Source organism: Cryptotermes secundus, unplaced genomic scaffold (genome assembly GCF_002891405.2).
Source record: "Cryptotermes secundus unplaced genomic scaffold, Csec_1.0 scaffold44, whole genome shotgun sequence".
Taxonomy (NCBI): domain Eukaryota; kingdom Metazoa; phylum Arthropoda; class Insecta; order Blattodea; family Kalotermitidae; genus Cryptotermes; species Cryptotermes secundus.
In genome coordinates this window covers 162954-178179 of record NW_019740383.1, presented here as the reverse complement: position 1 = coordinate 178179, position 15226 = coordinate 162954, and the positions used below count along the sequence as shown (strand labels likewise).

Below are 15226 nucleotides of genomic sequence, written 5' to 3'. Positions count from 1 at the left end.
TTGTTTTCTCCACATTCATTTCCATGCCATAGCACCTTCCAATTTCAATTAGTCTATCAATCATGCCCTGTAGCACAGTTTCTTCCTTAGCCATTAACACAAGGTCATCTGCATATTTCACAGTTTGAATAATTTGTCCTCCTACTTTGAAGTCTCCGAGCCCATCCAGAGCTTCCTTGGTAAGGCATTCGCTGTACAAGTTGAACAGAATTGGTGATAAACAGCATCCTTGTCGAACTCCTCTTCCAATCTGCACACTTCCTGTCTCCCCTCTGTCCAGTCGTACTCTAACTTTCTGATCCATGTATATGTATATATCCAGAACTTTTTTTAGTAGCTCATATTTTCCCAGTAGCCCACTTGAGACTTGTCCATGATGTGTATTTCTGCCAACCGTCTTACAGTGCACCAATTTTCCTTCCTCTTCACTTCCACACTACATGTTTCGGCACTAATGTGCCATCTTCAGGTGTGTCTCTATCCACGTCAAACTACTGCATTGCATGCCATCACGTCTCCATCATAAAATGACTAAAATGCGTATTCGTCATGTATAACAACAAATTCTAAATACTAAAACCTTTCAGGATTCGTCATCCATACGTCTTATCTCAAATACGCGAGTCACGCCAATTCTCCTCTATGGGAGCGCTCTTCCTATATTCATGTGTGTATTGTACTCTGTGTTGTCTCTTTCTCTTGTGACTGCGTGCGTTGTACTTGAAACTTACCTCGAAATACCAACAATATGCATCGACATCTTGTCTATAAGTGTTAATGTGCAAAAGATATTTCATAAAACATTTTTATGTATGTATTACGTAGGTATATGACATTTCCCCATTCAAAATTTCATGTGCCTGCTGCTGTCAGACTGATATGTACAGGGCGTAAATATAATTTTCTCAGCCGTCATGTTGTTATATTGCACTCTACAGAAATAACGTATGTCTATAAAAGCAATAGTACTGCACAGACTTCCGTACCTTTGTTAAGCATCTCCGCTGGCTGTCTCGTATCGTGCTATTGATAAGAGTGAATTGAGAGTTTCAGAAGCAAGCTGGCCTTCAGTTTATCCGTCAGTATTATTTTCTGACAGGTTAGAAGTTGAACATTTCTTATCCTGGAATATATGCAATTATATTTACACGGATTATTTGCTCCGTTGTGATTATAATACATTAAAATACTTTACAATAATTCATCGTTTAATTTACATCCAATTCAGTAAATAACCATCTTTGTACAAAGAGTAATTGTCTCAAAATAGTTACTTCATCCTGTGTATTTAAGAGGCCACTTAAGAGTAAATATTTAACTTTTCTATCACGATCGCTTCCGAATATTTACACAAGTATGAATATTAATTAAAACAGTCCACATCTTTACATGCCCAGTTTATGATTTATCTTCAGTATAATTATTTAAATATCGAGCAAAGCGGTCGCGTGTTCTAAAGCATGAAATGTTTTTGCTCGGTCGAACACTGAGGCCGTGGGCTCGAATCCAATTAGAGGCGTGGATGTCTGTGTGCGTTTATTCTGTGTTTGTGTGTAGGTAGCGAGCTTGTGACGGGCTGAATCCCCGTCAAAGAAGTCCTACCGAGTGAGAATAGGATTATGAGATTGAAAAGCGGCCAGGACCCAAGTAAGGAATGTAGAGCCAATGAGAATGAATGAATAATCGTTTAAATAGTTGTGATTAAAATTTCTTATAAATTCATAATATTTCTCCAATGTATTCGTAGACCTTAAGAACGAAGGAGACCACTGGGAAGACCACGGCGTAGGGGGATGGATAATATTAAAATGGATCTTAGAGAGATAGGATATGATGGGATAACAACGATTTATCTGGCTCAGGATAGGGACCAGTGGAGGGCTCTTGTGAACACGGTAATGAACCTTCGGTTCCATAAAATGCTGGGAAGTTCTTGAGTAGCTGCAGAATTGGCGGTTCCTCCAGAAGGGCTCAGCTCCATGAGTAAGTAAGTAAGTAAGTAAGTAAGTAAGTAAGTAGTTCATAGACCTTATATTTCTTGAATCTATGACTTCAATTTGCCTTCATGGTGTAGTGCTTAATTAAGTTAAGCACAAGAAAAAATTGCCGTTTCTATTTACCTTTGTGACTTCAGTTGAAATGTGAACTTTTTGTGAATGTTTACGACGCAGAACTCATGAAATTTTCATGCAAATGGCGACAACAAAGAATATACGTCATTGTGACGTAATTAGTGAAGAAACCGTAGTTCAATTAGCAACATTGTTCACAAACGCGATACCACTATCAGGACAAACTCTTTCTAACTCGTAGTTTGTTCCAAATACGAACTAGGTTCTCTTTTTTTCTTACTTGTGCAGGTGACCTTCCTCAAAGCGCGTCACTTGAATTCTTTGAAGCCATTGTATTCTTGTATTATTCTTGATGGTCAGTAGGAGTCGTGTATGTCAAAATTCATTATGAACGGCATAAATTACATGAAGGACTTTGTATGAATGAGACACTATTTCCGGCTTAGCGCCATTTATTTTACTCATATAAGGACTAGAGTGTAGTACAGTAGAACTTGGTTATAACGTCATTAAAGGGACCTAAAAATAGTGTCGTTATAAACGAATGTCGTTGTAACCGAAATGGGCACTTCAACAGTAGCCTTATGTTGGTCACGTAAAAATCTACCAAAAACCGAGTTAAAATGTTGCATTTTTAGTGAAATACATAGTTAAGTACAGACTAACGCAACATTAACGTGAAATTGCCCAAATGTGTAATATCAAAGACATATTACAGCGCTTTTCACTGACAATACACACAATATTTCACGAATCACTTTAACTTTCTCTTCAATGCTTAAAACTTTCCTTTTCATTGCCATGTTTTCGCTACTGCACTTCTCTTGGTTTGGGCAGGAACACTATAAGGTAAGTAGACAATGTGAGGTCCTGTTAGACGAGATTCTAGGAAAGGAATGCAGTTAACAACCTGCCGCGTCCTCTTGCACTATTCACGCAGTCCCACCCCACACCCTTATTTTCGCATAAAACCCACGCTCCTCTTGCAGCCCGCGGTCGTATTCTTCCAGGACAGTCACGTCAGCAAGTAGAGAAAGTGAGGGTGGGCAGACACATCGAACTTTCCCACGATATCAGAGAAATTCAGGAATGAAAATGACGTTACATACGAGGTTGACGCATTTGTGCATGTCGCACTAAGCAAGGTATAAAAACAGTTGCTTTATGAGGAGTTAGTTCGTACCATTGAATATTTGACGCAATAGACAAGGTGTCGCAGAAAGCGATGTTGCTATAACCAAGTTTTACTGTATTTTAATATTGAAAGTTGCTTAATATTCCGGGGCCTTGAATTCAAGTCTCAGTCAGGAGGTCGCTTATCCTATATGAGAATTTTCGTTTTCTTCAGTCCTTCCAAGCAAGTGACAGGATACTACCATAAACTAGCCTACTACTGCTTCCTTCTACATCCGTTGCAGTTGTTTGTATCTATCTAGGCCTCTACGGACCTTTGTTGGACCTTGCCAGCTTTTCAGTTTCTTAATTCTATACACAGTCGGTAGGTCTCCTTGGATGCGGATCAGCCCGTCGCAAGTCCACTACCTACACACAGAACAATACAAACAAACATCAATACCTTGAGTGGGACTGGAACTCACGAGCGCAGCGTTTGAGCGATTGAAGTCATTTCATGCCTTAGACAGCGCGGCCACTGTGATCGACCCATTTCAATTTTTTATTCATTAATCATCTTGTCAGTGGACGTTACATAATTTTAAGAAATGGAACGCGTCTTTACATGAAATAAGAAACAAGATAATGTAAGAGAAGTATTTAAGATTTGAGGCTTTCACGGCGGCGACTATGAAGAAAGCAGTCTTCTGGGATTTGGCACCGTGTATATATGGTGTTAACCGACGTTTCAGAGGAACGTATCGCCTCCATCTTCAGGGTAGAAGGAAAAAATATAAGAAATCCGCAAGCGAAGAGACCGTGAGAACCAGTAAAAGCAGACGTCTGCTTTTACCGGTTCTCACGGTCTCTTCGCTTGCGGATTTCTTATATTTTTTCCTTCTACCCTGAAGATGGAGGCGATACGTTCCTCTGAAACGTCGGTTAACACCATATATACACGGTGCCAAATCCCAGAAGACTGCTTTCTTCAAGAGAAGTATTTTTATATACTTCCGAAACAACTTCTGTCCGAGCATCACGGAAATATTTCTTCATCGTTTCTAATAATCTGTATTTCCAGGGTGAAAATTGCTGCATTTCCTTTGCGGTATCCCAGTCGTTCCTTTTCGATTAGAAAATATTTCCTTCTCTGATCTATCTGTTTCTGTGAAATATGTGACAAAATATTATTCCATTTAACTGTTAGTTTGGTGAACCATTCTTCAGTGCGCTGGATATCACGGTCTGATCTGATCGCATGGCATCTCAGAAGACAAACCCTAATATTGTCTACTATACTGCTTAAAAAAACTCTTTCAAAATCCTTAAAAAGTGTGCTTTTCCTAAGTATGAGTCTTAAAGCGTTACTGATTTGTAAGTGTTTGCTTACACCATAAGAAGAGGCAGTAAAGTAGAGAACATGACGAACAAAATAAAAATTAATTGTCATGGATCAGAATAGGATCAAGCGACAGAACCTTCCGATCATTTTAATAAAACGTCGAATTCGTGGCGTTTCTTGGACAAGTGAGTGACTATCAGTTGCTTTATCTATCTACCTACCTACCTTGACCTTGGCCGCTGTTTCAGTTTCTTGAGCTTTTAAGGGGCCCATACACCTACGAGTCTAGCTCGCGAGTTCGATTCGACTCGGGTTCCAATGAGCCAAACTCGTCCGTGTGTGGGTCGCAATGTTGGGAGACAGCTCATGCGTTTGTGGTGAAATTAATCCGAGCCAGGCTCCTGAGTCTATCTCGCCGAGCCAGACTCGTACGAGTATGGGCCCTTTTACAGAGTCAGCAAGATTCCTTGGACGGGGTTGTGTATTGGTGGTGTATTGTTAACTTCCTCCTTGTTTATTAGATGTTTCCATTTTCACACGTTCATCAATCTTTCTCGCCATAATTTTACGAATTTCTTTCAAGACCTCATACAAATTCTCCTTACACTTCCATGTACAAATCGGTTAAAGCATCGACACTAAGGAAATGCTGAACCCTTCTTGAGAAACCGTCGGTTGTGTAGCTACTCAAGAATTTCCGCAACATTTTATCGAACACGAAGGTTCATTATCCTGCTCACAAAAGCCCTCCACTAGTCCCTATCTTGAACCAGATGAATGCACTCCTTACTATCCCATTTTATTTATCTGAGATCCATTTTAATATTATGCTCCCTCCCACGTGTAGTTCTTCATAGCGGTCTCTTTCCTGCTGGCTTTCCCACCGAAATCCTATATGCATTCCTCTCCCATGTGTGCTACATGCCCTGTCAGTCTCATCCTCGTCTTCATCATTCTAAGAGTAAATGTTATGAAGCTCCTTATTACGCATGTAAACTATTTCATAAAAGTTTCCACTTGTCTATGGTCATTCTGCCGCAGAACTTACTGCGTACACGTTTTTCTAATCAGCAGTGACACGTAAGTTTGTCTGCGGCTTTAACGTTACTTATCTACAGCAAAAATGTCTGAACCTACATTGCTCAGCAACGTGGCTACGACGATGGCACTTAGGCATGTTTACAAAACTATTGCAATTCTCTGGCATTAGTGGCGGTCACGTGAATTCTGGTTATTTGTACATAAATTTTGCATTCATGATATAATGATACATCGTAGTCTACTATTTCTAGGACAAGTATAATTCAAAAGAAATTCTCTTGGTTTTAAGATGGTCCTCAAGTTATGATTGAAAGCATTTCAGTCTATAACAGTCTGCGGAAGTAATAGTCTCTATGAGAGGAATGTAACACGCAGATGTAATACTCTTGTCTATTGGTAAGAGACCGCTTCTCTCAGTCATACAAAACGAGAAGAATAATGCGACTCTTCGATGTAAATAAATAAAATATATTCATTTTATTATTGTTGTTATTTGCATGTTAATAAATAAAGAATCAAATAAATTGCCATTAATATTAGTCAATATTAATGGTTTCGTTAGAACTGCATTTTCTTATTAGTATTATATCTCCTGTTCCAATGGGCCTTTGCTTTTTTTGCTTTGTAAAGTGGAAATAGTAGTAGATTTTCCACTGTGCTATTCCCTAAACTGGCTCTCTGACTGTTGTATTTATGCTTTTGCGCGTCTGTAATGTAATTAATAGTATCTATATTGCATTGTTTCTGTGATTGATCTTGTAGCGTTTTAATCTGCATATAAATAATAAAGAATTGAATAATAATAACAATAATAACAGACGAAGGCATGCTGATGTTCTGTTGCTTAAATTTGTCAAGTTCAAAGTTATCTGTTATTCTATCATCGATACTGTAAGTTTTCGTGCAGACATGAAATTAATTAGGCAATTTTTCCGTGTTAGGATTTCTTCGAAAAATAAAAAAAGGTCAAGGCAAATATTTTTCACATATTTCCTCATATTATACTTGCGTTTAATACGTTTCACTTGAAACTGATTGTTACTTGATAGATCATTGCGACTTAACTGAATATCACACGTAAATGTCTCCTCTTGCAGGCTGCTCGCCGTTTTACAAGAATTGAAATAAAGGAACTGAATTGAATTGAACTATTATTTTCTATAAGCTGACTTATTCTTACATCTGTTTCTTAACATCATAAAGCCCTATTTGGTTTTCGACTACAGTTTTACATACGTTATAGATGGTTTCTTATAATTTTTATGATTCTTAAGAGTTTGTTTTGCCCCTTATTTTATGGTGATGTGTTTCCTGCTGAAATTTACGTAAAGTCTAATGAGATGCGACTATATTATTGTGCATGAAGAATAAATATGGATGCATGCGGAAGTGGCTGTGGCCTGTTTAATGCGCTTCATGCGCTTCATGAGCAAAATCCTGATGAAATTCATGAAATCGCCTGGCAGAGGAGCTGGTAACCGATGGAATTCAAACTTTGTCTATACTGAATGCTGATTAGATGATTTATCTCTGTTATAATTGGCTGGGTATCACAAATTTGCGCTTATGAGTGTATGTACTTGTAAATAAATATTGCTTATAGACATGTATTTCCCTTATTTCAGATTTTATTGAAAGTACTGCTGAGTATTTAAATAACTACTCGTACTAAATTACAGTTCAGTATAGGTACTATCGGATCTTATAGACAAACAGCTTTGGAGAAGTAGGAAAATAAATACTTTTATTTATTATTATTATTATTTTCCTGCAATTGGGTGTTCACCCGGTGGCAGTAGATTTTACACTGATACAGACAAGGAAAGTCTATAACATAAAGGAACAATACAAAACAAAATACAATAGAGTAAACAAGGTACACACAGTGCAAATCCAAACATATAAAGTTATAAAAGAGCACGTGCTTGTGCTTGTTTCACTGCACTCGAAGTAGGACACTTCACATTACTTCACGTGTTTCATTCAACTCCGCTTAAGGCCTCTGTAATTTTTCTAGAAGGAACAGAAATATAATTATTCTTAACTCTGTGGTATACGATAATACTTCAACGATTGACAGTTGCTCAGTTAATCTATAAATTTCCTGTTACAGAACTCGAAGATTAATCTGTGACGTTTCTGAAACTCACCATTGGACTTGGTTAGAGTTGTAATGTCACCCCGAATGTACATTTTCCCCTTCTTTTTTCTAGTATAATCTAATTAAGTGACAGAGAGAGATTTAAGAGACAGACACAAGACAGAATAACGTAAAAAATGGCATATATACGTATAGCATGTCTGTAAGATCCTTTTGGTTTGGAGCACACGTTGTGGACCATCGTGAAACTGAAAGTTAGGACTAAAGAACTCCGTGCTTACATCGTTTTCATGTTAAATTCCAGCTAGTGGATGCGTTACTGAAGTTGTAATGTGGTTAATGCTTCTGTGGTTAAATCGTATGCATTTTAATGCTCAACACCAACAAGAAGAAAGTATAAAATTTGTCAGTGGACGTGAGAACCTGGATAATATCGTCTGGATTATGAAATTGTGTAGTCTCATAAGTACCTGAAGATGGAGGCAGCAGATCTCCAAAACTTTCCACGAAACACATGGTGTCATAAAGTAGGAGATTTAAATCAGAATTTTCACAATCGTGAAAACCTCAGATTTTAGTATCACTGAGAAATTGGTTGTATAATTATATTACATTAGATTTATACCTAGTAAATTATTCATATTATCGGATTTATTTCATGTATTTGACTTTTCGAGAGATGCATCTACTCACGAATACATTTGTGTCATTTTATTTTACCCGTTTCAATCGCTGCAGATCGAATGGTGGAAGCCGAATCATTTAAACACAAATTTAGAATTCAGTTCAACGGAAGACAAAATGTTCCCAAAGTCAACGCCATGTATGTCTCCATGGGATGGCTTTATTTTTTGAGACCACAAATTTATGAGGTAGGAGCAACACCGACGTTGATTAATATGAAGTCCCGGCTGTCAACTTTCAGTCATTGTGCAATTTTTATTACGCTGCTTCATTTGTTTGACATAAAACAGCATGGTGGCTGTGTAAATTTTCCATTTATCTTCAGCTTGACAGCGTGAGTAAGAAACAGTTGAAGCACATACTATCTTATGAAATCTTCTATGAACACCTATTACAAGAGTTCCTACAAATTTTGTATGAAATATTGTTTGTAACTCAGCAATTATAATGACGTCTGTATGAAAGTTAGCAATTGTATCCGACAAACTTAAGGTTGACAGAATCTACACTTCAATGAAAGCCTACCTCCATGAAACTCTCCGTTTCACTTCGGTTTTTCTAGATCTTACACATTCGGTAGGACTCCTTGGGCGAGTGATCAGCTCGTCGCAAGGCCTCTACCTGTAGACAAACACGGAAAAACGCACACAAACATCCATGCCCTGAGTGGGATTCGAACCCACGATCCCGGCTTCCGAACGAGCGAAGACAGTGCATGCCTTAGACCGCTCGGCTACCGTGACCGGCAGTGTATAAGAATAATATATAAGAATTCAGTTCGTACCTCACAGGAAACAGATCCGAACCCACGATCCCGGCTTCCGAGCGAGCGAAGACAGTACATGCCTTAGACCGCTCTGTTACCGTGACCGGCGGATAATGAACTTAACACTACCTAAATACAACATTAACAAGACAAGATCTGAAGGACTGGAAAGGGGTTTCTATAGGAAGTTGTGTTTTATTACACAGAATTTGAAGTTCTCAGAGCAGTGGTCATGAGACTTCTATCTTCTTGGATATAACACCATGTAGAGAGATGAAAAGAGAACCCTTCTTTCTGCCTGTTACCTGCTGGTTTCATGCTTAGCTTACTTGTCGAACCTAAAGATTGTGGCAATATATTCCTCCAAAACGTCGATTCAGTATCATCAGTATACACGCTATTATATCCTAGAAGAGAGAAATGTTTAGACCTTATTAGTCTACCCCAAAAAGTCTCAAGATATTTTTTAGATAACAGATATTCTTATTTCGAACCCTGCCCATTTTATGTCCCCCTACCTCTCTCCTGCTTCAACAGCAGACCTCTACACCACAAATACCATTAAAAATATTCTCGTGAAACTTTGTTTAAACATCATCTCAACGGAAACTTCTCCATCTTAGCATGTCATAAGGTCCTGTCTTAAATCATTTCAACATGGCTGTCTTAGGAAGTATGATAAAGAAAAACTATGGCGTCACTTAGAGAATAGGTTTGAAATTTTATAAAGTGGTAGGTAGGTGCAGGGTTAAAATATTAATATTCTAAAGAACTGACTGCAAAATGAATGCCGATTTAACTGACAACTGATTGATGGTTGTCAGTTTGAAAGTAAAGCGGACGTGTGAATCTAACAATGAAATAAATCATAACTACGTGTTTTTTCTATGATATTCCAGATCTTGAAAATTAATTTTGATATAATTTTAACAATAAAGAATTTCGTAGTCAGTATTTTTCTGTAGAAGTTATGCACCCCGACATGACTATTTGCCGGTCACAGTAGCTGTGAGGTCTAAGGCTCGGACGCTGGGATCATGAGTTCAAATCCCATTCAAAGCATGGATATTTGGTGTGTGTGTGTGCGTTTATTCTGTGTTTGTGTTGTCCTGTGTGTAGGTAGAGACCTTGCGACGGGCTGATCACTCGTCCAAGGAGTCTTACCGTCTGTGTAAAATGTTTATGGAATTGAATAAGAGACCTGGGCCCTGAATGGGCTGGAAGAGCCATTGAAAAAGAAGACGTGACTGTTAAATTAATCCAGATATTAAGTAGAAATAGCAACACAGAGGAGCAATAAACTGATATACATTTGTAGGTAGTTGACGGTGTTGGTGTTACTTAAGTGAAAATTGAAGGCAACGGAGTAAAGTGCTTGTTTTTTTTTAAGTATACGAGTAACTTATGAAGTTATGTTCACATTATAGGTAAAATAAATTAATTATGAGTTTGTCGGAATTGTTGTCACACGACCTACATTTGATATTGCAATGAACATTAGTCGGTGTGTTACATAAGGAAACCTGAAAACAAGGACTCACTCTAGAATTATCAACATAAATTTGTAGTTCCTCTTGAAATATCGTTGTAAGCGATAGGTCGGGTGGAATTAGTCACCACAGGCAGTGATGTCACTACACAATATATAAATGCCAGTGGAGACGCTTCACACAACTTAGTTCTTGCCATTTTAAGAAAATCCACCAAGGAAGGCATATTGCACAAAATGCTGAAGACTTCCATCTTCGCCGTTTTAGTTGCTTGCGCAATTTTCTTCCTTTTCTCAGGTAAGTGAATAACACGTTATGATGTTACATGAAAACAAGTTTGTCAAGTGTTCTGAAGCATTATAGATTTAATTTGTGAAATGTGCCCTGTACGTAGACACCAGTGCGGATTTAGATCTCGGGCTTCCCCATATAATACGAATACATCATTAGTAACACTGCATAATATCGCTTCTGGTGTAAATCGACAGACGGAGATAAATATGACAAAATCAATTTTTTTGTGGAAAGATACGAATTATTTTGATGATAAACCAAAGCATACAATAAGAAATTTCCGCTCCTTATGACTTATAAAACGGCGCCTTCAACGAGTAAGTAAAGTAAAGGTATCCCTGTAACAGGCCGTGAAGGCCCATAGGGTTGTGAGATGTTGAGGTTCCCACATTTTCTAGACAATCGGCTCATAGGTGGCGGTAAAGTTGTCAGCCATACGCGCCGGCCGCCCTTTACCCCCAAGAATATTCCTGGTACTCATTTCTGTTAGAGGCTGAGTCGACCCCAGAGCCACAGTGCGGCTGTAAGGATTAGGTAAATTGAAAAAAAAAATCCAATGACCTCGTTGGGATTCGATCCCGCGACCTTCCGGTTTGTAGCGAGAGATTAACTTTTATTTGGCTGGTCAACATATACTCTCCTTTTAGGAAACCAAACAAATTTATTGCAGTGTTCGCAAAAGCCTGTCGGTGTAGTCGACATTGACGCAACGTAATGTAGTTCATAAGTAAATAAAGTAAAGCTATCCCTTGTAACAGGCCGTGAAGGCCCATAGGTTTGTGAGACGTTGAGGCTCCCACATTTTCTAGACAGATGGCTCACAGATGGTGGTGAGGTTGTCAGCCTTTACTCCCCAAGAAAATTATTTAATTAATCCCTGGTACTCATTTCTGTTAGAGGCTGAGTCAACCCCAGGGCCATAGTGCGGGCGGAAGGATTAGGTCAATTGAAAAAATCCAATGACCTTATCGGGACTTGAACCCGCTACCTTCCGGCTTGTAGCATATCCCCTCAACCAACTACGCTACCGCGTGCCCCAATGTAGTTCATAACTCCATGATAAAATTTCTCTACAATCTAGCTTAAAGTTAATGTACCATTTATCTCTAGATCTTCAAAATTCTCTGTTTCCTTAAGGTGTCCATCAAAAATACAGTATAGATTTCTTGTTTCTCCCATGCATGTTACATGTCCCGTCTATGTCATCCTTATCCATTTAGTCATTCTAATAGTAACAAAGGATACGTACAAATGAAGCTCCCTTTTATACAACTCCTTCATTCCTCCTTCACTTATTGTTTCGTAGGTTCATGAATTCTCTGTAGGACTTCCTTATTAGAAATATTGAATGCAATTCCTCTGAAGTGGTGTACATATCACCGTTACTGAATGGTGTTGTCTTGTTTTAACAACAGCACTTGAAGTGGATGCTGCCACTGGAGAAGGGATTTCTACAGGCTCTTCAGGCACTTCAGGCTCTTCAGGCTCTTCAGGCACTTCAGGTTCTTCAGGCTCTTCAGGGTCTTCAGGCTCTGTAAGCTCATCATCTGGTGGTGGTGTAAGTTCTCATTAAGATACTGCAAACATTATTCAGCCTTAAACTCTCAGTACAACTGCATACTATATATATATATATATATATATTGTACAGTGTATATCTCATGATAACATGTTGGATATTGTGGGATTTGAGGTTCTTACGGCTTCTCAGATGTGACGCCGCCTATTCTGTCAGATCTTTAGAGATCTCCATCTTCAGGCGACTGGCTACGTGGTGGACGACTGATGGGTCGGAGTTTGAGTCTCAGTAGGGTCAAGGATTTTCTCTTCCCCAAGTCGTCCAGACCGGCTCTGGGGTCCACCCAACCTCCTATCCAATGCCTACCGAGTGTTATTTCCCCAGAGATAAATCGGCCGGGGGGTGACGCTGACCACTCACCTCCAGCTAGTGCTGAGGTTAAGAAAATGTGGATCTATACATCACTCCCCATACACCTCCATGGCGTATTGCTTAATTCGTTAAGAATATGGAGATAACACTTTCCTCCCGAATTTCAGTTAACATCTACTGATATACACGGCGTCATATCCTAGAAGACAGAAATCTTCGTACTGGAACTGAATGACGCAATGAATTTATGATTAATTTCTTCTTATTGTACGATGCTTTATCATCTGCACAGGCTATATAATGTCCAATGTTAGAATGCCTGTATGATGAATTAGAAAGAACGCGTATGTAAATGTTCCTCGGTTATTTTGAAGCATTTTTATATCCCTGAATTTGCGTGGTGTGACTTAGGAAATGCACTGTAATAGTAGTCATGATGGCCAGTCTGTGTCCGTTGATCCAAACCCGAAAACTTGCGAATATGAAACAGAATGTAATGGTCGAGATTTCTGCTTCGCATCTGGAAGGTCTGCGGTTCGAAGCTCTACTGGGTGGCCAGGAATTTTGGTTGAGGTTTTATTAATTTACAAATTCTTTCTCGAGAAATTACCATAACAGTTGACAAAAGGATCATTACATAAAGTAACACAACGAAGTATATAAAATGAACCCACAATAGGAAAATATAATGAATATTTAATGAAATAGAAATAGAAACGTTTTATGATTCTGTGCAGCGTGATACCTGTAGTGTAATTAAGTTTGAAATAATTGAACTGTATCCGATATACATAAACATCAAGATCAATGGAATATGTACAACGTTAAAGAATGCATTTCGAAGACCGTTTCCACGTAGGTCACATATGGCTTTGCTCATGATTTCTTCACATATGTTCAAAGTTGTCATTATCATGTTTGTCCAGATGGAAATTTGGTCAAATGCCATTGACACATACCTAGGTTCGGCCAGTAGCTGCTTCTCAGGGCTGGAAACTAGATTCGAGGGCCTACTTCTAACTTCAAAAAATTATCAGTGCTTAAAAGTAGGATTTATAAAATATTTCGTCCAGTGGCCCTTTTTAGACCGCCTCTGTGGTCTTGTGGTCAGAGTTCCTGGTTACAGATCCAGAGGTCCGGGTTAGATTCCCGGCGCTACCAGATTTTCTGAGTAGTAGTCGGTCTGGAACGGGATCCACTCAGCCTCGTGAGGATAATTGAGGAGCTATTTCAAGGAAATAGCTGCTTCGGTCTAGAAAACCGAGATTAACGGCCGTGGGGATCCGTTGCGCTGACCAGGTGACACCCTCTATCCGCAAAAATTGGCACTAACTTCGCAGACAAGCGGCGGTCGCTGGGTCGGTATAGTTCGCTTGCGGACTACAGACCGCTGGTTTTCTTTTTGCTCTATACACGTACTATCCTACGAGCGTGTGTGAGTTTGATTAGTTAATATGGCCCTATTTAAAATTAATGTATTATATATATGTGTGTGTGTGTGTATGATAATGTACTATTAATTCAAGTCTGTTCTTATGAAATGATTTTAATGTTTGCCTTTCTTTCTTTCTTCCATACAGATTATTGAACGTATAAGGTCAGGACTCAGCACATTCGAGTCATTTATAAGAGCACTTCCCTTGCCTCCTGAATTTCAAGCCTTAATAGAAAGAATAATCTCATCTATTCGAAGCACTTTAAATTCCTTTGGTTAACGAAGTCCAGCGTCCTGCATACGGCTCTTTAAATATGACTCCAGCCCAGTAATTAATTGAATGACATTTTGTGTTCGACGACCACTAGATCTTTCTGCATGCCGCATAAGAATCTTCAATTCTACTTCAAGTCTTACCTTATACTACATACACACTGAAAGAATTCAAATCAGTTAACTGTAATTGGAAACATAACTTCAATTTTGAATAAATGGGAAAAGTATTCTTGTCTTACTGTATTTCGAATACGTAAAAATGTACTGAATGTCTATATTTCCAGTTAATAAATTATAAATGTCATACAATGGTACTACTTACAGATAATAACACATTTTAATTATTGTAATTTTCATAAACAAGGATATCAATTATATATATTGTGGTTCAAAATGTAAGCCTGTATGCCATATATTAATAAGCATTTTATGCCAGAAATATTCAGAACGAATAAATAATTTGATGAAAGTAATTCAGTTATTTTTTCTTTTACTCAATGGAGTCGGGAGAGCTGAGTTATTATAATGACGGGTTACGAGCTGGAGAGTCGGGGTTCGATTCCCGGCAGAGGGAAATTATTTTTATCTCCTCCATAGCGTCCAGGCCGACTCTGTAGCCCACCCAGCCTCCTATCCAATTGGTATCCCTGAGCCTCAAGCGGCCGAGGCGTGAAGCTAACAACTCACCTCCATCTAGTACAAAGTTTAAGAATGGGGAGTT

At 38.7% G+C, this 15226-nt stretch overlaps 1 long non-coding RNA gene across 1 annotated transcript; it reads left to right on the top strand.

Annotated features, from left to right (window-relative positions):
* Positions 1-12316: 12316 nt before the first annotated feature.
* On the top strand, positions 12317-14978 carry LOC111872309. The gene is made up of 2 exons (XR_002844203.2): positions 12317-12461; positions 14375-14978. It is a non-coding gene; the product is annotated as an uncharacterized LOC111872309 (long non-coding RNA).
* The last annotated feature ends 248 nt before the right edge of the window (positions 14979-15226 follow it).